The following is a 13,967-nucleotide window of genomic DNA, read 5'->3' on the forward strand; positions in this document are numbered from 1 at the left end:
AAATATTATAAGGAAAAAATCCAATGTCTATCGGGAGAAATGTGGCAATATCCGAATGTTCATACGGCGATTCTCCGCATCACGGCAGTACATCATCTCACCACGAGCCGCGTATGTGCCACACGAGAGTACACGCGCATTCCGTCATCCCTTGCGCGGTAGGGTTCACGCTCACCCCCCAGGACCTGAGTCTCCGACGTTACTGGTGCTGGTGCAAGTTTCCTGGTGCTACCTTAGATTCCGTCCCGTCCGCATCCACCCCTGAAATGAACCTCCCTCTGGCGGAAGGACCCGCAGTTTCTCGGCCACCGTACACCCTCAGCCTGACTGCGCGCGCCCCCGACCATCGATTTTATCACACCAACGATACCTACCGATCGCGGGGCAAAGTTGTCCTATTGAGTCCTCTGGCTTTTACGCTATGTTGTTATATATTTATATTTATGGTCCACTTCTCGATCACCTCTTCTCATTAGTGTTTTTTTGACTCGTGTTTGTTCGTCGCGCAAGTGTTAGGGTTTCAAGTGACTGATGAACACGTTCGACCGCCTATTTTCTGTAAGTCATCGCCCCTTTTCATTTTGCCACGATCGTTTTTATTATTTACTCGCACTCTGCTCGCCTTAAGGTGATACGTGCTTTGCTCGTGAATTATAGCTGGGAGTCCGGAAAGTTCAATCGGGATAAGCTGCTACCGAGCGAGGCTCTCATGAATTTTCAATCTCGAGGTTTTTTTTTTTTTTTTTTTTTTTTTTTTTTTTTTTTAGAAAAAAATTAAACATGCAGTTTTATATTCTCGAAGAAGAAAAAAAATTGAGTAGGCGACGTCTTAAAATTTGTTGTAAGACTGCTACTGGTGACTTTTCTTCGGGAAAGTTCCCTGAAAGAGGGGGATCTCGAACAGGTATTATATTCATTTACGGTCTCCGAAAGTTTTAGGTTTGAAAAATAAATCATTCCAGTTATTTAGTTTTACACGCTTTAAAAATAATAAAAAAAAATATTCGTGGGCATTTAAAAATTTTGATTTGAATCTGCTGCGAGTTTTTTTTTCTAGAGATTTGAAATGCTCCCTCACCCTTTATGAAGCTTTTCAGAAAATGTTCCATTGAAAAGTTGGTAGGTTGTGTAGAAATATTGAAAAAAACGAGGTCGTGAGGGTTTTAAAATGTCACAAACATTGTTCAATGCTAGTTTTGATAAATTAAAAAGTTAGGCTATCTAAGTCTTGACACATTTGATTTTCAAAAATGAGGCTATAGCAATAGGCACGTATGGACCATCTTAATATCACAGCTGAAATTACGGATATTTAGGATACTCTGAAGGTATCAGGTGATTTTCTTGCTTCTGCTGCCAATAATCCATCATTTCCATCACACAATTGTGAATATTTCAAAAAATATCCAAGTTAGCAAGTATTTAAAATGTTACTACTCGTAAGGGCTATCGAAGGGCTTGAGAATAATTAATAGGCTGGCGATTACCATTGCTGATTGATTCTGTCATTCCGAATATTAAGCCATCAAAATCTTGACATATTTGTAATATTAAAATTTCTGGTAGCTTACTCGATATAAAGGGTTCCTCATAAGAATCATTACTAGAATTTTATATTCTTTCTTCTGAAAATGTATGAAGACCAAATCAAAATTTGTTTACTGGAAATTCTAAATGATCCGAAGTTTGTTTTAGCATATAATTTCAAAATTTTTGTGGGGATAAAATCTGTCAAGTAGCTCCAAGGATTTTCCATTGTAATTCTACTGTTGTTAACAGAATTGCATTATTAATTGGTTACTCGGCATGCCTCTCAATATTTGATTAGCTGTTTTCTTTTCGTGAGGGAACACGGTCGGAAGGGATAAATAAGTATTGGCTCTCCTGATGATCATATCCTGCGCTGTCTCATCGCACAAATAGGATTAATTTTGCATAGTTTTTTTTTTTCTAATTACCTACGGAAACGGATCTGAATATATTGTTTTAATTACTTGCGTCTGTTGTTTACGTGATAGGTAGATAGGTTCATCAATGTCCCTTAACATTATCAATGAAACTGACTATGATCACCTAACAAATCAAAGTATAATATATTTAGTTTAATTAAATACCCAAGTTTTATTGAGGTAAATAAGTTAAGGATCTAAAATGGGGTTTATGTTTTTAAACAACTTTCACAACGAAGTTTAGCGATGGATTATTGGGTTGAATCGCTTACAGCCTCTTTCGGGCAATAAAAAAAGGTCAAGCTCCAAACATCCATAGGAAAAGGTGAAAATACGTGTGCCTCAATAGTTCAAGGCCCGGATTGAACATTTTGACGATCCATTTCATTGCTACTAAAAACTCTCGTAACCCAGCATTAAACTGCTAAAGTTCATCGTGCCTATACCATACACAATTTATGATCTGTATCGAACTTCTCGCATGGAACTTTCCAACATTGTTTTAGCCGATTGGTGGATAAATCTCCTGTGGAATTTGAAGGAAAAGTCTACTCGAGGCTGATTCTTGAAAATCTATCCCCAAAACGTTTCTTTTAATTTTGTGGAGATCATTATTTGCGCTCAATGGGTTTATGCCTGTCTATTCGGCCGTGCCAAGGAAAAGCGCCGTATGAGCCTCCAGATGTTGCCAAGTTTCCTGCGATAAATACCGAAAGTACTGGGGAGATTGTGAATGTTAGTTTCTCAAATTTTCTGACAGTTTTGTTTGCAATTTTATCTAAAATATCTGAAAATTTCAAGGAAAAATACGCGTGAAATTTCTCAAAAACACTGGTTTTATCAAGGGAAATTTGGCAACTCCCGAATGTTCATACGACGTTTTTTCTCAGCACGGCAGTGTAAGACGGATAAGTGATGAGCAGGGTCATTAAAATATATTATGCAGTACTTTTTGTAAAATTCGCTTATTTAGGCAAAGGGGTTGAAGTATGTTTCACGGTCACGTATGAAAGGTGGACGATCCTAAACTCGGCGTTACGTAACGAGCCTAACTTAAAACAGTTGTTTTATTTTCTGGGGGAGAGAGATTCGCGGAGAACGATTCTCTTTCAAAGGAATCCATAAAATGAGGTAGGATGTGGCATTTTGCGTAGCCTTCCGTAATTTTAGCAGTCTTAGCTAACGTTCCGAGTGTGTAACGAGAGAAATGGGAAGAGAAAGAGGGAGAAAGCGGTACTTGAACCCCTTAAACATCCCCTACCGCAGGTGTGAGGAATGCTGAACAAGGCGGTTAGACGCTTCAGTCACTAGAAATGAGTTGGTGGTTAGCCAAGGCCGAGAAACGTCACGAATCTGTGTCATGCAGCATGTTCTCATCCAGGAGGAAAGACGCACAGATTTAAATATTAAGGCGGAGATGTATCAGGGAAAAGATTGCTAGGGGTTATCTCCTAAAATTGTGGTGCTACTCCAATTTGTTGGATGATATGGACATATTCAATTGACTGTGGAACTATCGCAACATTTGGGTTGGTAACCTAATGTATTGGGGTACTACCACAACAAGTATCAAGCAACCGATTTACGGCCAAAAGCATAGATTTTTACCTTCGATGATAAACGAATTTCAGCGCTCTTGAGAACATCGGGTTTAAATTTGAAATCATAATTTGCGTCATTAATAAGCTTATATGCAGTTGGAACGAATTGTTCCTAAGCCAGCAAAGTATTGCAGCGTCGATAAACTTTGTCGACCCCTCCCCCTCCCTCATTAATGGTTCTCAAACTTTGGAGTCCTCTAAGAAAACAACGAAAAATGATTTGCTTAAATATACACATGAACAGTGGTTTAAGAGATTTTTCTCGAAAGTTTACGAATTTTACCGGAGTGTTTTTTTAAAAACCGTTACTGCTAGGAGTTGAAATTGGAGCTGCGTATCTTTCGATTTTAGCCATTGGTATATCTCGTGACGTCATCTCGACCAACCATCGACTCGGTCGTAACGAGCACACATCAGCTCGTAAGCAAACCTGATTTTGTGAGTTTCGAGTCCTTGAAACTTGCTCTTGGACGGTTCGTGGTGTCCGATCCCATCAATAAAAAGTGCTAACGATGCCGGAAAGTCCTTCAGGGATTCGACGCGCGGATCGAATTGGGTTAGGAAGGGCAGGCGAGACCCGTTCGGTGCCCGCTCCAAAGTCGTAACAAATGAGGATGGAACCAGTAAGGCGAACCCTCTGGAAGAAAAGGTGGGAGAGAGGGGGAGGGGGGGTTGATGCGGAGCACGTGAGTCAAGTACGTGAAAATCGAATCGAAAAAAGTACAATGCTTAAGCCGAGGGCCCCGGATCGATGGGGACGTAAAGAGTCGCTTTTGACTGCATTATTAGCAAGCACAATCAAAAGTGGGTTAGGCAAATGCTGCCGGGCTCCATCCGCCTCTATTTCCTGCTCTAATGGAGTTCCTGCCTCCCGCAAGGCCGGTGGATTTGCCATTCGACCGCCTTGGCTCATGAAAAATTTCGCGGAGAACACGGCGGTGTTACTGTTTTTGTCTAAAGTCAGCTTCTGAGCTTTCTATCATTTCTCGAGGTTGAGATCGTAGCCAGCATTGCATTTAAAACGTTGGTTTTAGATTGTGATTGCGTCTTTGTGTCGTAACACTTCATTTTCCATCACGATCGTTCTTAAATGCGTCTGTAAGTTGCAAAGTCCAAATGACAATTAAGAGTAACAAGAGTCGTATTCTGCCGTGCCAAGGGAAAACGCCGCATGAGCCTTTAGACGTTGCCAAATTCCCTTCGATAAATCACGAATGTAGGGGAATATTTATAAACATTCTTCTTCCGATTTTTCAGAGAATTTTGTTGATAATTAGATCTGTATAGTCTAAAAAATATTGATAACTTTCCTCCAAGGCCTTCCATTCATAAGAAATGAACGAAAAAATTATGAAAGAACAAACACAAAATTCGGTTTAATGATTTTAACTTCCGCCGCCGCGCCGCGCCGACCGCACCGTGTTTGGCGCAATGCGTGAAGTATTCACGCGGTCTTTTAGGCGCTATGCGTTTCACGCTGACCAAAGTGACCGCACTGTGTTTGATGCAATGCGTGAAGTATTCGTGCAGTCTTGTAGGCGCTAATATGTGTTACATGCCGATTGCCGCGCCGAGGGCTTCTCCTTTTCATCTCAAGTCCTCGTCATCATTTCTCCCTAAGTCCAGGTTCCAGGCCAATCTGTGTGGTTGGTTCCTCTCTTAACTCGACTAAATAAAGGTGCTGTCTCTTATATCACTGAAATACGACAAAATTAGGAATTACTATACTCTCAGAAAATGAGAGATTTTGTAGCCTTTTCTCGTTTGTAATTTTTCTTTCTAAATCCGATTTTTTTTTATACCTACATTTAAAAAAAAAAAATTGCAAAATTTGCCGCTCCCCAGATTTGCCGCCATGGGCCGCGGCCCATGTGGCCACCCCCTTAATCCGGCCCTGACTACCAGTAAAAGCAAATATAGCTCCATCATTTTTATAAGAGTGGTCATAAACATTGCCGTTGCCTAAACATTACAGCAGCGTTGCTCAGCGACTAGAATGCCATTGCTCTAAATCTGACAGAGAGGTGGATACAATGTAAATTCAGTCGACCGCTCTGTCAGAATATCAGCTTGCGACGTTCGCAGAGTTACGACCGGGAGGCTAGCGCTTTCATGCCGGCGGAATGGCTCACTAAGTCCGTTTCCGTTTTCAAGTGACAACCGAACTAATCCATGCATTTTAGATTAAATGGATTTCCACGGAACGAACGCCGGCCGCGGCGCACAATAACGGCTGGAAAGACTCCAGGCAACGTTAATGAAGCCACGCTCATTACTCCGCGTTTATACACCGCTTCTTTGAACCATTAAACATTCGAAATCAACAACGGATCCTTATCTTGAAGCCCTAACCTTTTCGGAAAATGACCTCGTAAATTTCCAATTTCACTTGAGAGCAGGCTCCGAGCTGCGGAATGGACGGGTTCCTTCAAACAAAACATGACCGTGCTTCAATTGAACATCATTTTGCAATTTGGACTTACGAATTTCTGGCTCATCGGTAAAAACAATTATGTGCCCAGGGAAATTAACGGTGCACACGGTGGTTTGAACTGAGCCTGAAATTGTAGTTCCTAATTGGGAAATGTAGTCCAACTATAACCTAACGTAACCTAATGAAGAGGTACACACACAAATTGAGACTCTCTGTCTCTATTAGTATCTCGACGAGGTGGATTATTTACCCTGCGGAATCAACATTCAAGGATGGGCAGGAAACTTCCAGAGCCTCACGTCGGCTGGAGTCTCCGGTCAAGCGGTGTTTTGAACGAGTTAAGCAAACGAGAGGATTATTTGTAAAACAAGTGGTTTTTTGTGTTTTACTGGAAAAAAAACTCATTGGATCTAGAGTCCAGACTCTTAAAAACATCGACAAGAAAAAGTACTCTTGATTCAATCAGAATCTAGCTTAAATAAGAACCAAGCCTCTTAATTTAAGCGGATTTTGTTTTGATTCAAGCAAAAATCCGATTGAATCAGGAGTATTTTTTCTTGTCAATGTTTTCAAGAGTCTGGACTCTAGATCCAATGTGTTTTTTTTTTCCAGTGAGGAAGTATCGAGGGAAGCGTTACGTGACAAGTTTCAGTGACTTTTTTGAGTTTCTGTACAATTTTTCGTCGGTCATCTTTAGAAGTTTTAAAGAATCTCGAAAATATGTTGTACTGTGCAATACTTTCATTTTTCATCACTAAATAGAAACGCTAATCCGTTCAGTAAATGTAAAGGTGATATTTAAATTTCTTTTTAATGAAATTGAGGGCGGGTCCGGGTAAGCGTTACGAAATTTTTAGGGGGTCCAGCACAGCGTTACAGGAGTTGGTGGGTATTAGTAACCGCGAATTTAGCGTTACGTAATTTGGAGACGGTCCCTCAGAACCGAATGTTTCGTCCAAATTAATCGTGTGATATAAAGATTCGAGATTACACACGTGAAATCACACATGCATGAGAGAGAAAGCTCGGATAGTACTGCACATCTAAAGCTTGGTTTCAACAACCGAACTTTCCTTTCAGCAGAGATCCTCGTGTTATCATCGCTTCTCCGTGGGAACCCGGGACAGATTACGAGATAATTATTCAGATCGCGGTATTACATAAATTTTCAATTAACTAATTGAAAATTAAGTATCTCGCAAGTGCCTCAGTCAGGAGAGCGGAAGCCCTGTAGACGTGACGCTCCAACTTCCCGCCCAGGTCGTCCCGAACAAGTTATTCCGTGTTCTTCCCCCTTTTTATTTGCGAGTAAAAAATTCTCCGAGCTGACAGGGAAGCACGGTTCAGCGGCGGAAAACGTGGGACAGGCACGGGAGAGGGGGCGGACAGCGCGAGGTGGGTAGGGGCGGTAGTGGGTGAAAAGCGCGAAAATAAATCACGGCTCCCTGATATTTTTCCTATTAACGACAGACTTGGAAAGTTGAAACAGCTTATACTTTCCGCAACGCGGTCTGGAATTTTACTTCAGGTGTTCTCGAGATCCCCAAAAAAACACTTAGAGGATTTGGATACCACCGTTGCGACGCTCTGAACCTGTGTTGCATACCTCAAACAATGAAGGGGAAAGATGGCGACGGCATTGTTCGGCAATTGAAAAATGGTTGCGCGTAATCCTAGCGCCTGGATACTACTAAAACGACACTTGAGAGCGCATGTTGCACACCTAGAATGATGAAGGCGAATGACATGAATAAAATTACCCAAAAATTAACAATTTATGGCAGGGGATATTGCAGGCGCTGCAACTTCCCTGGTAAAAAATGGCAGTAGAATCTGTGTTCCAAAATACCATAGACCTAAAGCCGGCTGTAAGATTTCCAATAGCTTCTATAGCCTGCTACACAATTTCTTATAGCCTTTTATAGCCGATGGCGACTAAACAACCGCCAGGCGATAAAGTGTATGCTAAACGTTACTAATTACGGATGATAGGACTTAGTGAGTTTTTGGAATACTGCTCTCTTTTTGGACCGTAGTATCTTGATTTATTTTGCGATGAAAGCTCCGTACTTTTGATGGATGCCTGCCATTACTAATATATTAGAGCGTCTTCAGTTTCGTGTGATACTCTGCAATACCTATGCTTCAAGCGCCGTGGCACGCTGCGTCGCTGCGGCGCGGCAGGCGGGCAGCCAGCGCGAAACGCGCATTGGCGCCTACAAACCTAACAGGGATACTTCACGCGTTGCGCAATGCGTGAAGTATCCCTTTTAGGTTTGTAGGCGCCAGTGCGCCGCCGCTCCGCTTTGTGTTAGGCTCTAATATTTAATCTGGCGGAGTCAGCGTTATTCAACTCATGATTTTGAAATGTTTGCACATCCTGTATGGATAATTCTCATTTTAATTGATGAAAAAAAATATGTATTAAAGGAAAATATAATGTGTGTTTTATAAATATTAAGGTGGTTCCGTATCAAACTTGATGATTTCCATAGCACCCGAATTTCTACACAATTTCTTATAGCCTTTTATAATCGATGGCGAAAAAGCAACAGCCAGGCGATAAAGTGTAAAGCCCGGCGATAGGAACTATAACCCGGCTGCATAATTTTCTATCGCTTCGTACAGCCCGGCCGTGTGATTTTCTCCGCATTCTACAGCCAGCTATATGATTTTCTGTAGCTCTCTTTAGGCGGCTATAAGAATTCCTATGGTATTTTGAGACGCAGCTCTTATCGCCAATTTATACCAGGGTTTAGGGAGCGCACGTTGCGTACTGGAAAAAATGAAGGCAAAAGTCGTCGATATTATTATTCAGTCGTGTAAAACAGACTGAATTCCCTATTGACGACGTGATTGTTTTTTAGACTTCGAAAACGACTTCTCTTTGCATCAGATCAGTCTAAAAACATACTTAGAATGTTTTTATGAGTCTCCACTCCTCCTCCCTTAAGACAAATTAAATCTTTTAGATCGTTTAAAGCTGATTATAATTACGACGTCTATCAAAATGGTATCAACTTCATGGATAAATCAGTGAAAAAGCATTTATGTATCTACGAGAATCAAAATCCATAATGTTGGATCCATTGAAGGTATGTGGTTTCGCAGTTTGGCCATCGATATGGAGTCTAAAATACCGAGTGGTCTTTTAACGGAGTTGCTCATTTTTCGCTAGCAATATATGCTGCGGAGTGAAAATACGCAATTTAAATTCCACTACCCAAAAATTGGATTTGGAATAATTGGACGTGTTTCTGTCAAACGGAACTAAGCGCCATCGGGGTAGGAAGGTAGAGGAGGGCTCGGATTGGCAGCGGAACCGGGCGTCGGGCTCATTTGTTCCTATACTCGCAATGTTATTCCATGGCGCTTAGTTCCGTTTGACAGAACGCGCTATCCGGGATTCTAAATTCCTCAAAAGGAACTCAAATTGGCGCTTAGTTCCGTTTGACAGGAATACGTCCAATTCCTCTCCGTCTTCTAGTTCGAACCTCATTTTACCCCCCTTTAAATGTCCATTATTCACGGAGCACACTCTTCAGTCTCGCAAGGAAACGGCAGCTATGCCGGAATTGAATTATGGACGGTCCATTTCACGCAGTGAGAAGATCCCAAAAGTGACGTACACCTTTTGAGCGCCCTTTTGTTCCAAAAGGTTTATCGGCGAGCCGAGACCGACGCGACGCGACGGGAGTTGATGCTCGTTTCGTGAAAAGCTCCGTATCGCAGTTCCTCGATCTTGACAAAGCAAAATTTAATTGAATAGCCGCGAAGTTGTCGAGGCTCCCAAGTTCCGGAACACGGCGGCGGCTCTCTAGATCGGAAGGGCTGGAGGGGGGGAGGGAGGACGATAGAGGGGCGAGGGGGGGGGGGGTGAGGAGAGAGGATACAGCGAGAAGCTCCGTCCGATAGTTTTTATCACCGCCGATTTTTGCTGGTGTTCTTTTCTCCCACAGATGGAGCAATACTTGAGTCCGAGTAGCCAGAGTCGAGGAAGACGGGAAAATATTGTCATGCTGTGGAAAAACGCCGTTTGAGCCCTAATATCTTGCCAAATTTTCGTTTGATAAAATACGGATTTTAGGAAAACTTGTGAATACTTCTCCCCCCCCCCCCCACAATTTTTCAGAGAATTTTTATGCTATTTAAGCTAGAGTATGTAACGTTACTTGGATGGGCCTCTGTAGGGTGCCCTTGCTCCAAGACGAAGGGGTGGAGGATGAAAACACGAAACACAAAAATATAAGGGATGAACTCTGTACTTCAACGTGTGAAAAGTGGAGGAGCCAGCCGAGGCCTGGCCTCCAAGAGGTACAATCGAACTCTATCTCTGCCGAACTGTAACTAACTCCGAAACTAGACTAGTGTCCTGAAGGAATGATCAAGCGAAAATTCTGGTGGTTGAGGGTGACAAGGCTGGACTCCGCGCATGGGTGATTAGGTAGAAAGTGCAATGTGCGAAGTCCGGTGATGTGACGCATGAAGAGAAAGAATGCGGATAGGTATATCAATAGATAGGGAAAGAATGCGGATAGGTATATCAATAGATAGAGAAAGAATGCATAGGTATGGAGATAGGGCAGGAACACAACAAGTATCTGGAAATACCGAGGAAAAATATTCATAAAGATACATATTTGATTTTGTATAGTCCGGTAACATACGAATGTTTATAAGTCATTTCTTTTTACTAACATGGATGCCGTTTTCACAGCGCTCTCTGGTGCTCTGCGACACCAGGCTAGGAAATGGACGGGGCGTGTATAATGTGGCCTAGTATATACCTCTTTTTAATACTCATTGCAAGAAGCAATTGTCGTATACCGCCACAAATGAGGGTACAAGCTCTGTAAAAGATCGTCCAGAAATTGTAAAAGCTGCGTGACATTTTTTGGCAAGTAAACTCTAAATTAAAATTGACTCAAAAGTTTGCGAAAAGTAAAATTTTCATCCCAGGACCAACTTTTCCCGAGGCATACCGCTCTACTCACATCTCAAACAAGATGGAATCGATCAAAATGGCAAACTCTCAAACTAACCAAACCGAGAGAGCATTTCGACGGTGTAAGTCGGCAATCGCACAACTCGGTTTGGGACGTCGCGGTCTTCCTGTCATACTTTATTTTTTAAACGGGAAACTACTCAACGGCAATGCTTTAAAACTGCCGTTATTTTTCTTTTCTATGCGAAGAAAATTCTGCATAAACTGCGAGGAATGATGTCAATTTGTTCTCTTTTAAAAAAATAACATAAAGGAGGAGATTCTCAGACACCGCAAACGCGTTATGTGATTGCCGACTTATACCTTCGATTTCTTATGCAAGCCGCTATTCAATAGCCGAATGCAAGTACTTTTCAACATTTCACTCGGTTTTATTAGCTCTATCATCGCCAGATAAATGAAAACCTAGAGCATGACATTCAGTTATAGGACTTTAAAAAAAACGTTAACATTATCCGAGGCTACACATAAATTTAGTACATTTCCAAGCGGTGGGTGGGAGTTTCCTGTCTAACGCTAACGCCTGGACACGATTAATGTGGCACTCGAGCGAACTCAAGTTGCATACCTCGCAATATTCAGGGGAAAGTTGTGCATTACACGCCTCGGTAATTATAGGCTGCCTCAAGCACGATAGTTCCTCTACCTCGCCAAAAGCTTGTAAAAAGATCAAACTTTTAACAATAGTCTCTTTCGCGCGTAAGATCTTGGCCCTCAGCTTGAAGATTTGCAAATGCCCGAATCGGCAAGAGACGCCGTTTTCAATTTCATCCATCAGAGGTCAGCGGTGCAACGTAATACACACGCAATGGATCGTATTCGATAGTGGTTTGATGTATCGTTTGGTTCAAATCAACGGAAAATAACCTCAATCCAAAATTTTAAGATATTACAGTAAAAGCTCGTTAAGACGAAATACGGTTAAGACCGAAATCCGCTTAAGACGAAATTTTTTTCGACCCCTTGACACTTCCACAAGAGTCAATGTAAAAAAATACGAATAAGACGAAATTTCGAAATTTTGACCCGTAACCAAAGCCGGTTAAGACAAAGAAAAATGTCTGCTTTTTCCCCTGAATTGGGTAAAAACGACAAAAAAGAGCCATCCTCAGGGAAAATAGACTTAGTTTTACGTACCTTCACATAAAAAGAGTAGGTTAAGAGTAGATCGTGGGTATCCTCTATTTTTCTAGATGACCGAGATGCAATCGAGATGAGTTGACGATAAACCGATTTGCGTATTTTAAAAAAATTCAAAATTTGGATTTCGTATCGTATAAAATTTAAAAATTTATAACTGATGGATAATAATCTTTCAAAAAGTCATTCACTTTAAATAATCTTTAATTTTAGTTTGTGTGGATTTTGAAAGCAGTTGCCGCTTATGCCGAAAAATTTCGTCTTAAGCGCACTTGCCGTTTATGCCGAAAAATTTCGTCTGAGGCGGAGAACGGTTAAGACGAAAAGCCGCTTATGACGAAATTTTTTTCGGTCCCTTCATTTTTCGTCTTAACGAGCTTTTACTGTAGTTAGAAAAGCTGAATATGAGCAATTTCTTAGCAATTTCACTACTCTTGGCCAATTAGTACTTATGCGAATCAAAAATCTATCACAAAAAACCTGTTCCGTCAGATCACTCAATTTGAGGCTACGTTTATGTTTTGAACCAATCGATGTCGATACAATCTCACCCGTTTGATGTATCGAATACGATATTTATAATATAGGGAACAAGCAGGGAATTCCACCCCTCGCGCCTGGAGAAAATGTACATAGTATTATTTTAAAATGTAAGTTTTTTTTCTCAATTATTTATCTTTCTAGTCATGAGTGCTTTCAAATCTTCATCGAGCTGTAATTAATTGTTTCGAAACAAATTGTTGAGGTTAAGCAGGGCATCAATAACGCGCACAGCAGTGACATTTCTCGGAGATTGGCGACATTTTTTTCGTCCCTTTTTAAAACTTGATAACTCTTGTAATACTTATCCCGCTGAAAATTTTTGCTACGAACGCGTCGCCGTTCAATTAGCGTTAAGTTAATGTAACGTACCTCTTCTCCTCTCCAATTTTACTCGGGACCTGTAAAAGCTAATCACCTTTGATGATGGTTTGTGGATATAGTTAAATTAATGGGCAGCTGTCAACATTTCTTCACGTTAATGCACCCGGTAAAATGGTGAATAATTTCTGGGGAGTAGTTTCTGTTTTCTGCAACGCTCAAAAAATAAACTCTCATCTGCGGAGCATGAATTCCAATACAAATTTCCGTCAATTGATCTGCGGACACTCTTTGATTCGGAGAAACTTGCACACAATTCGGTTTTTTCGAAGCAATCAATTTTGACCCCTGTGAAACTTGTTTTGCCTATCTCGTGACTTGAAGGCGACACATACTGACCTCATCCACGTTCACGACAAATATATGCTTATACCCTGACTCGACAGTCCAATTCTTTGAGGCATGCCAATGCTATATTGCTTCCAAGATGAAGTCTTTTCTGGGGAGCATGTAAACCAAAAAAAAAAAAAAATAAATATAAATAAATAAATAAGTAAAAATAAAAAAATAATAAAAAAATTAATTTAATCTTTAATTCCTCAAAATTTACGGTCAATGTTCACATTAGAACCGCACTGATCGCTGACTGATGTTCGAGTTTCGATGCATTGAAGCTTTATGCTTGTTCTCTGTACAGGATTTTTAAATTATTTCTCTCTTTCTCCGAGGTAAAATTCCCAAGTTGTGCGCATAATTTTAGGAGCCCCACGACATGTTCAAAAATATGCGGAAGCTGGCTGTGGAACCACCGACTACCTTGTCGTCCACTTTTCGGTTCATTGATTTTGTGCGCTCTTTCGCTTCGTGTCGAGTCCACCCAAAAAAGAGAAAAAATGGCGGTGTTGATAAATCGTGCCCTATTTTCGTCGGATCTAATCGAGAAGTCTATCAAAATCCGCGGAATCGCCAACGCCGCA

At 41.2% G+C, this 13,967-nt stretch overlaps 1 protein-coding gene across 3 annotated transcripts in view; it reads left to right on the plus strand.

The window, feature by feature from the left end:
- The first annotated feature begins 354 nt into the window (after positions 1-354).
- Positions 355-13,967, plus strand: part of LOC109031154 (uncharacterized) — a 73,361-nt gene continuing 59,748 nt past the window's right edge. Inside the window, exon 1 of one of the 3 annotated variants that reach the window (XM_019042509.2) lies at positions 355-558. The gene's annotated coding sequence lies outside the window, so the exon portion shown is untranslated. The remainder of the gene's footprint in view (positions 559-13,967) is intronic. The other 2 variants (XM_019042508.2, XM_019042507.2) reach the window with 2 other exon arrangements.

Source organism: Bemisia tabaci, chromosome 3 (assembly GCF_918797505.1).
Source record: "Bemisia tabaci chromosome 3, PGI_BMITA_v3".
Taxonomy (NCBI): Eukaryota; Metazoa; Arthropoda; class Insecta; order Hemiptera; family Aleyrodidae; genus Bemisia; species Bemisia tabaci.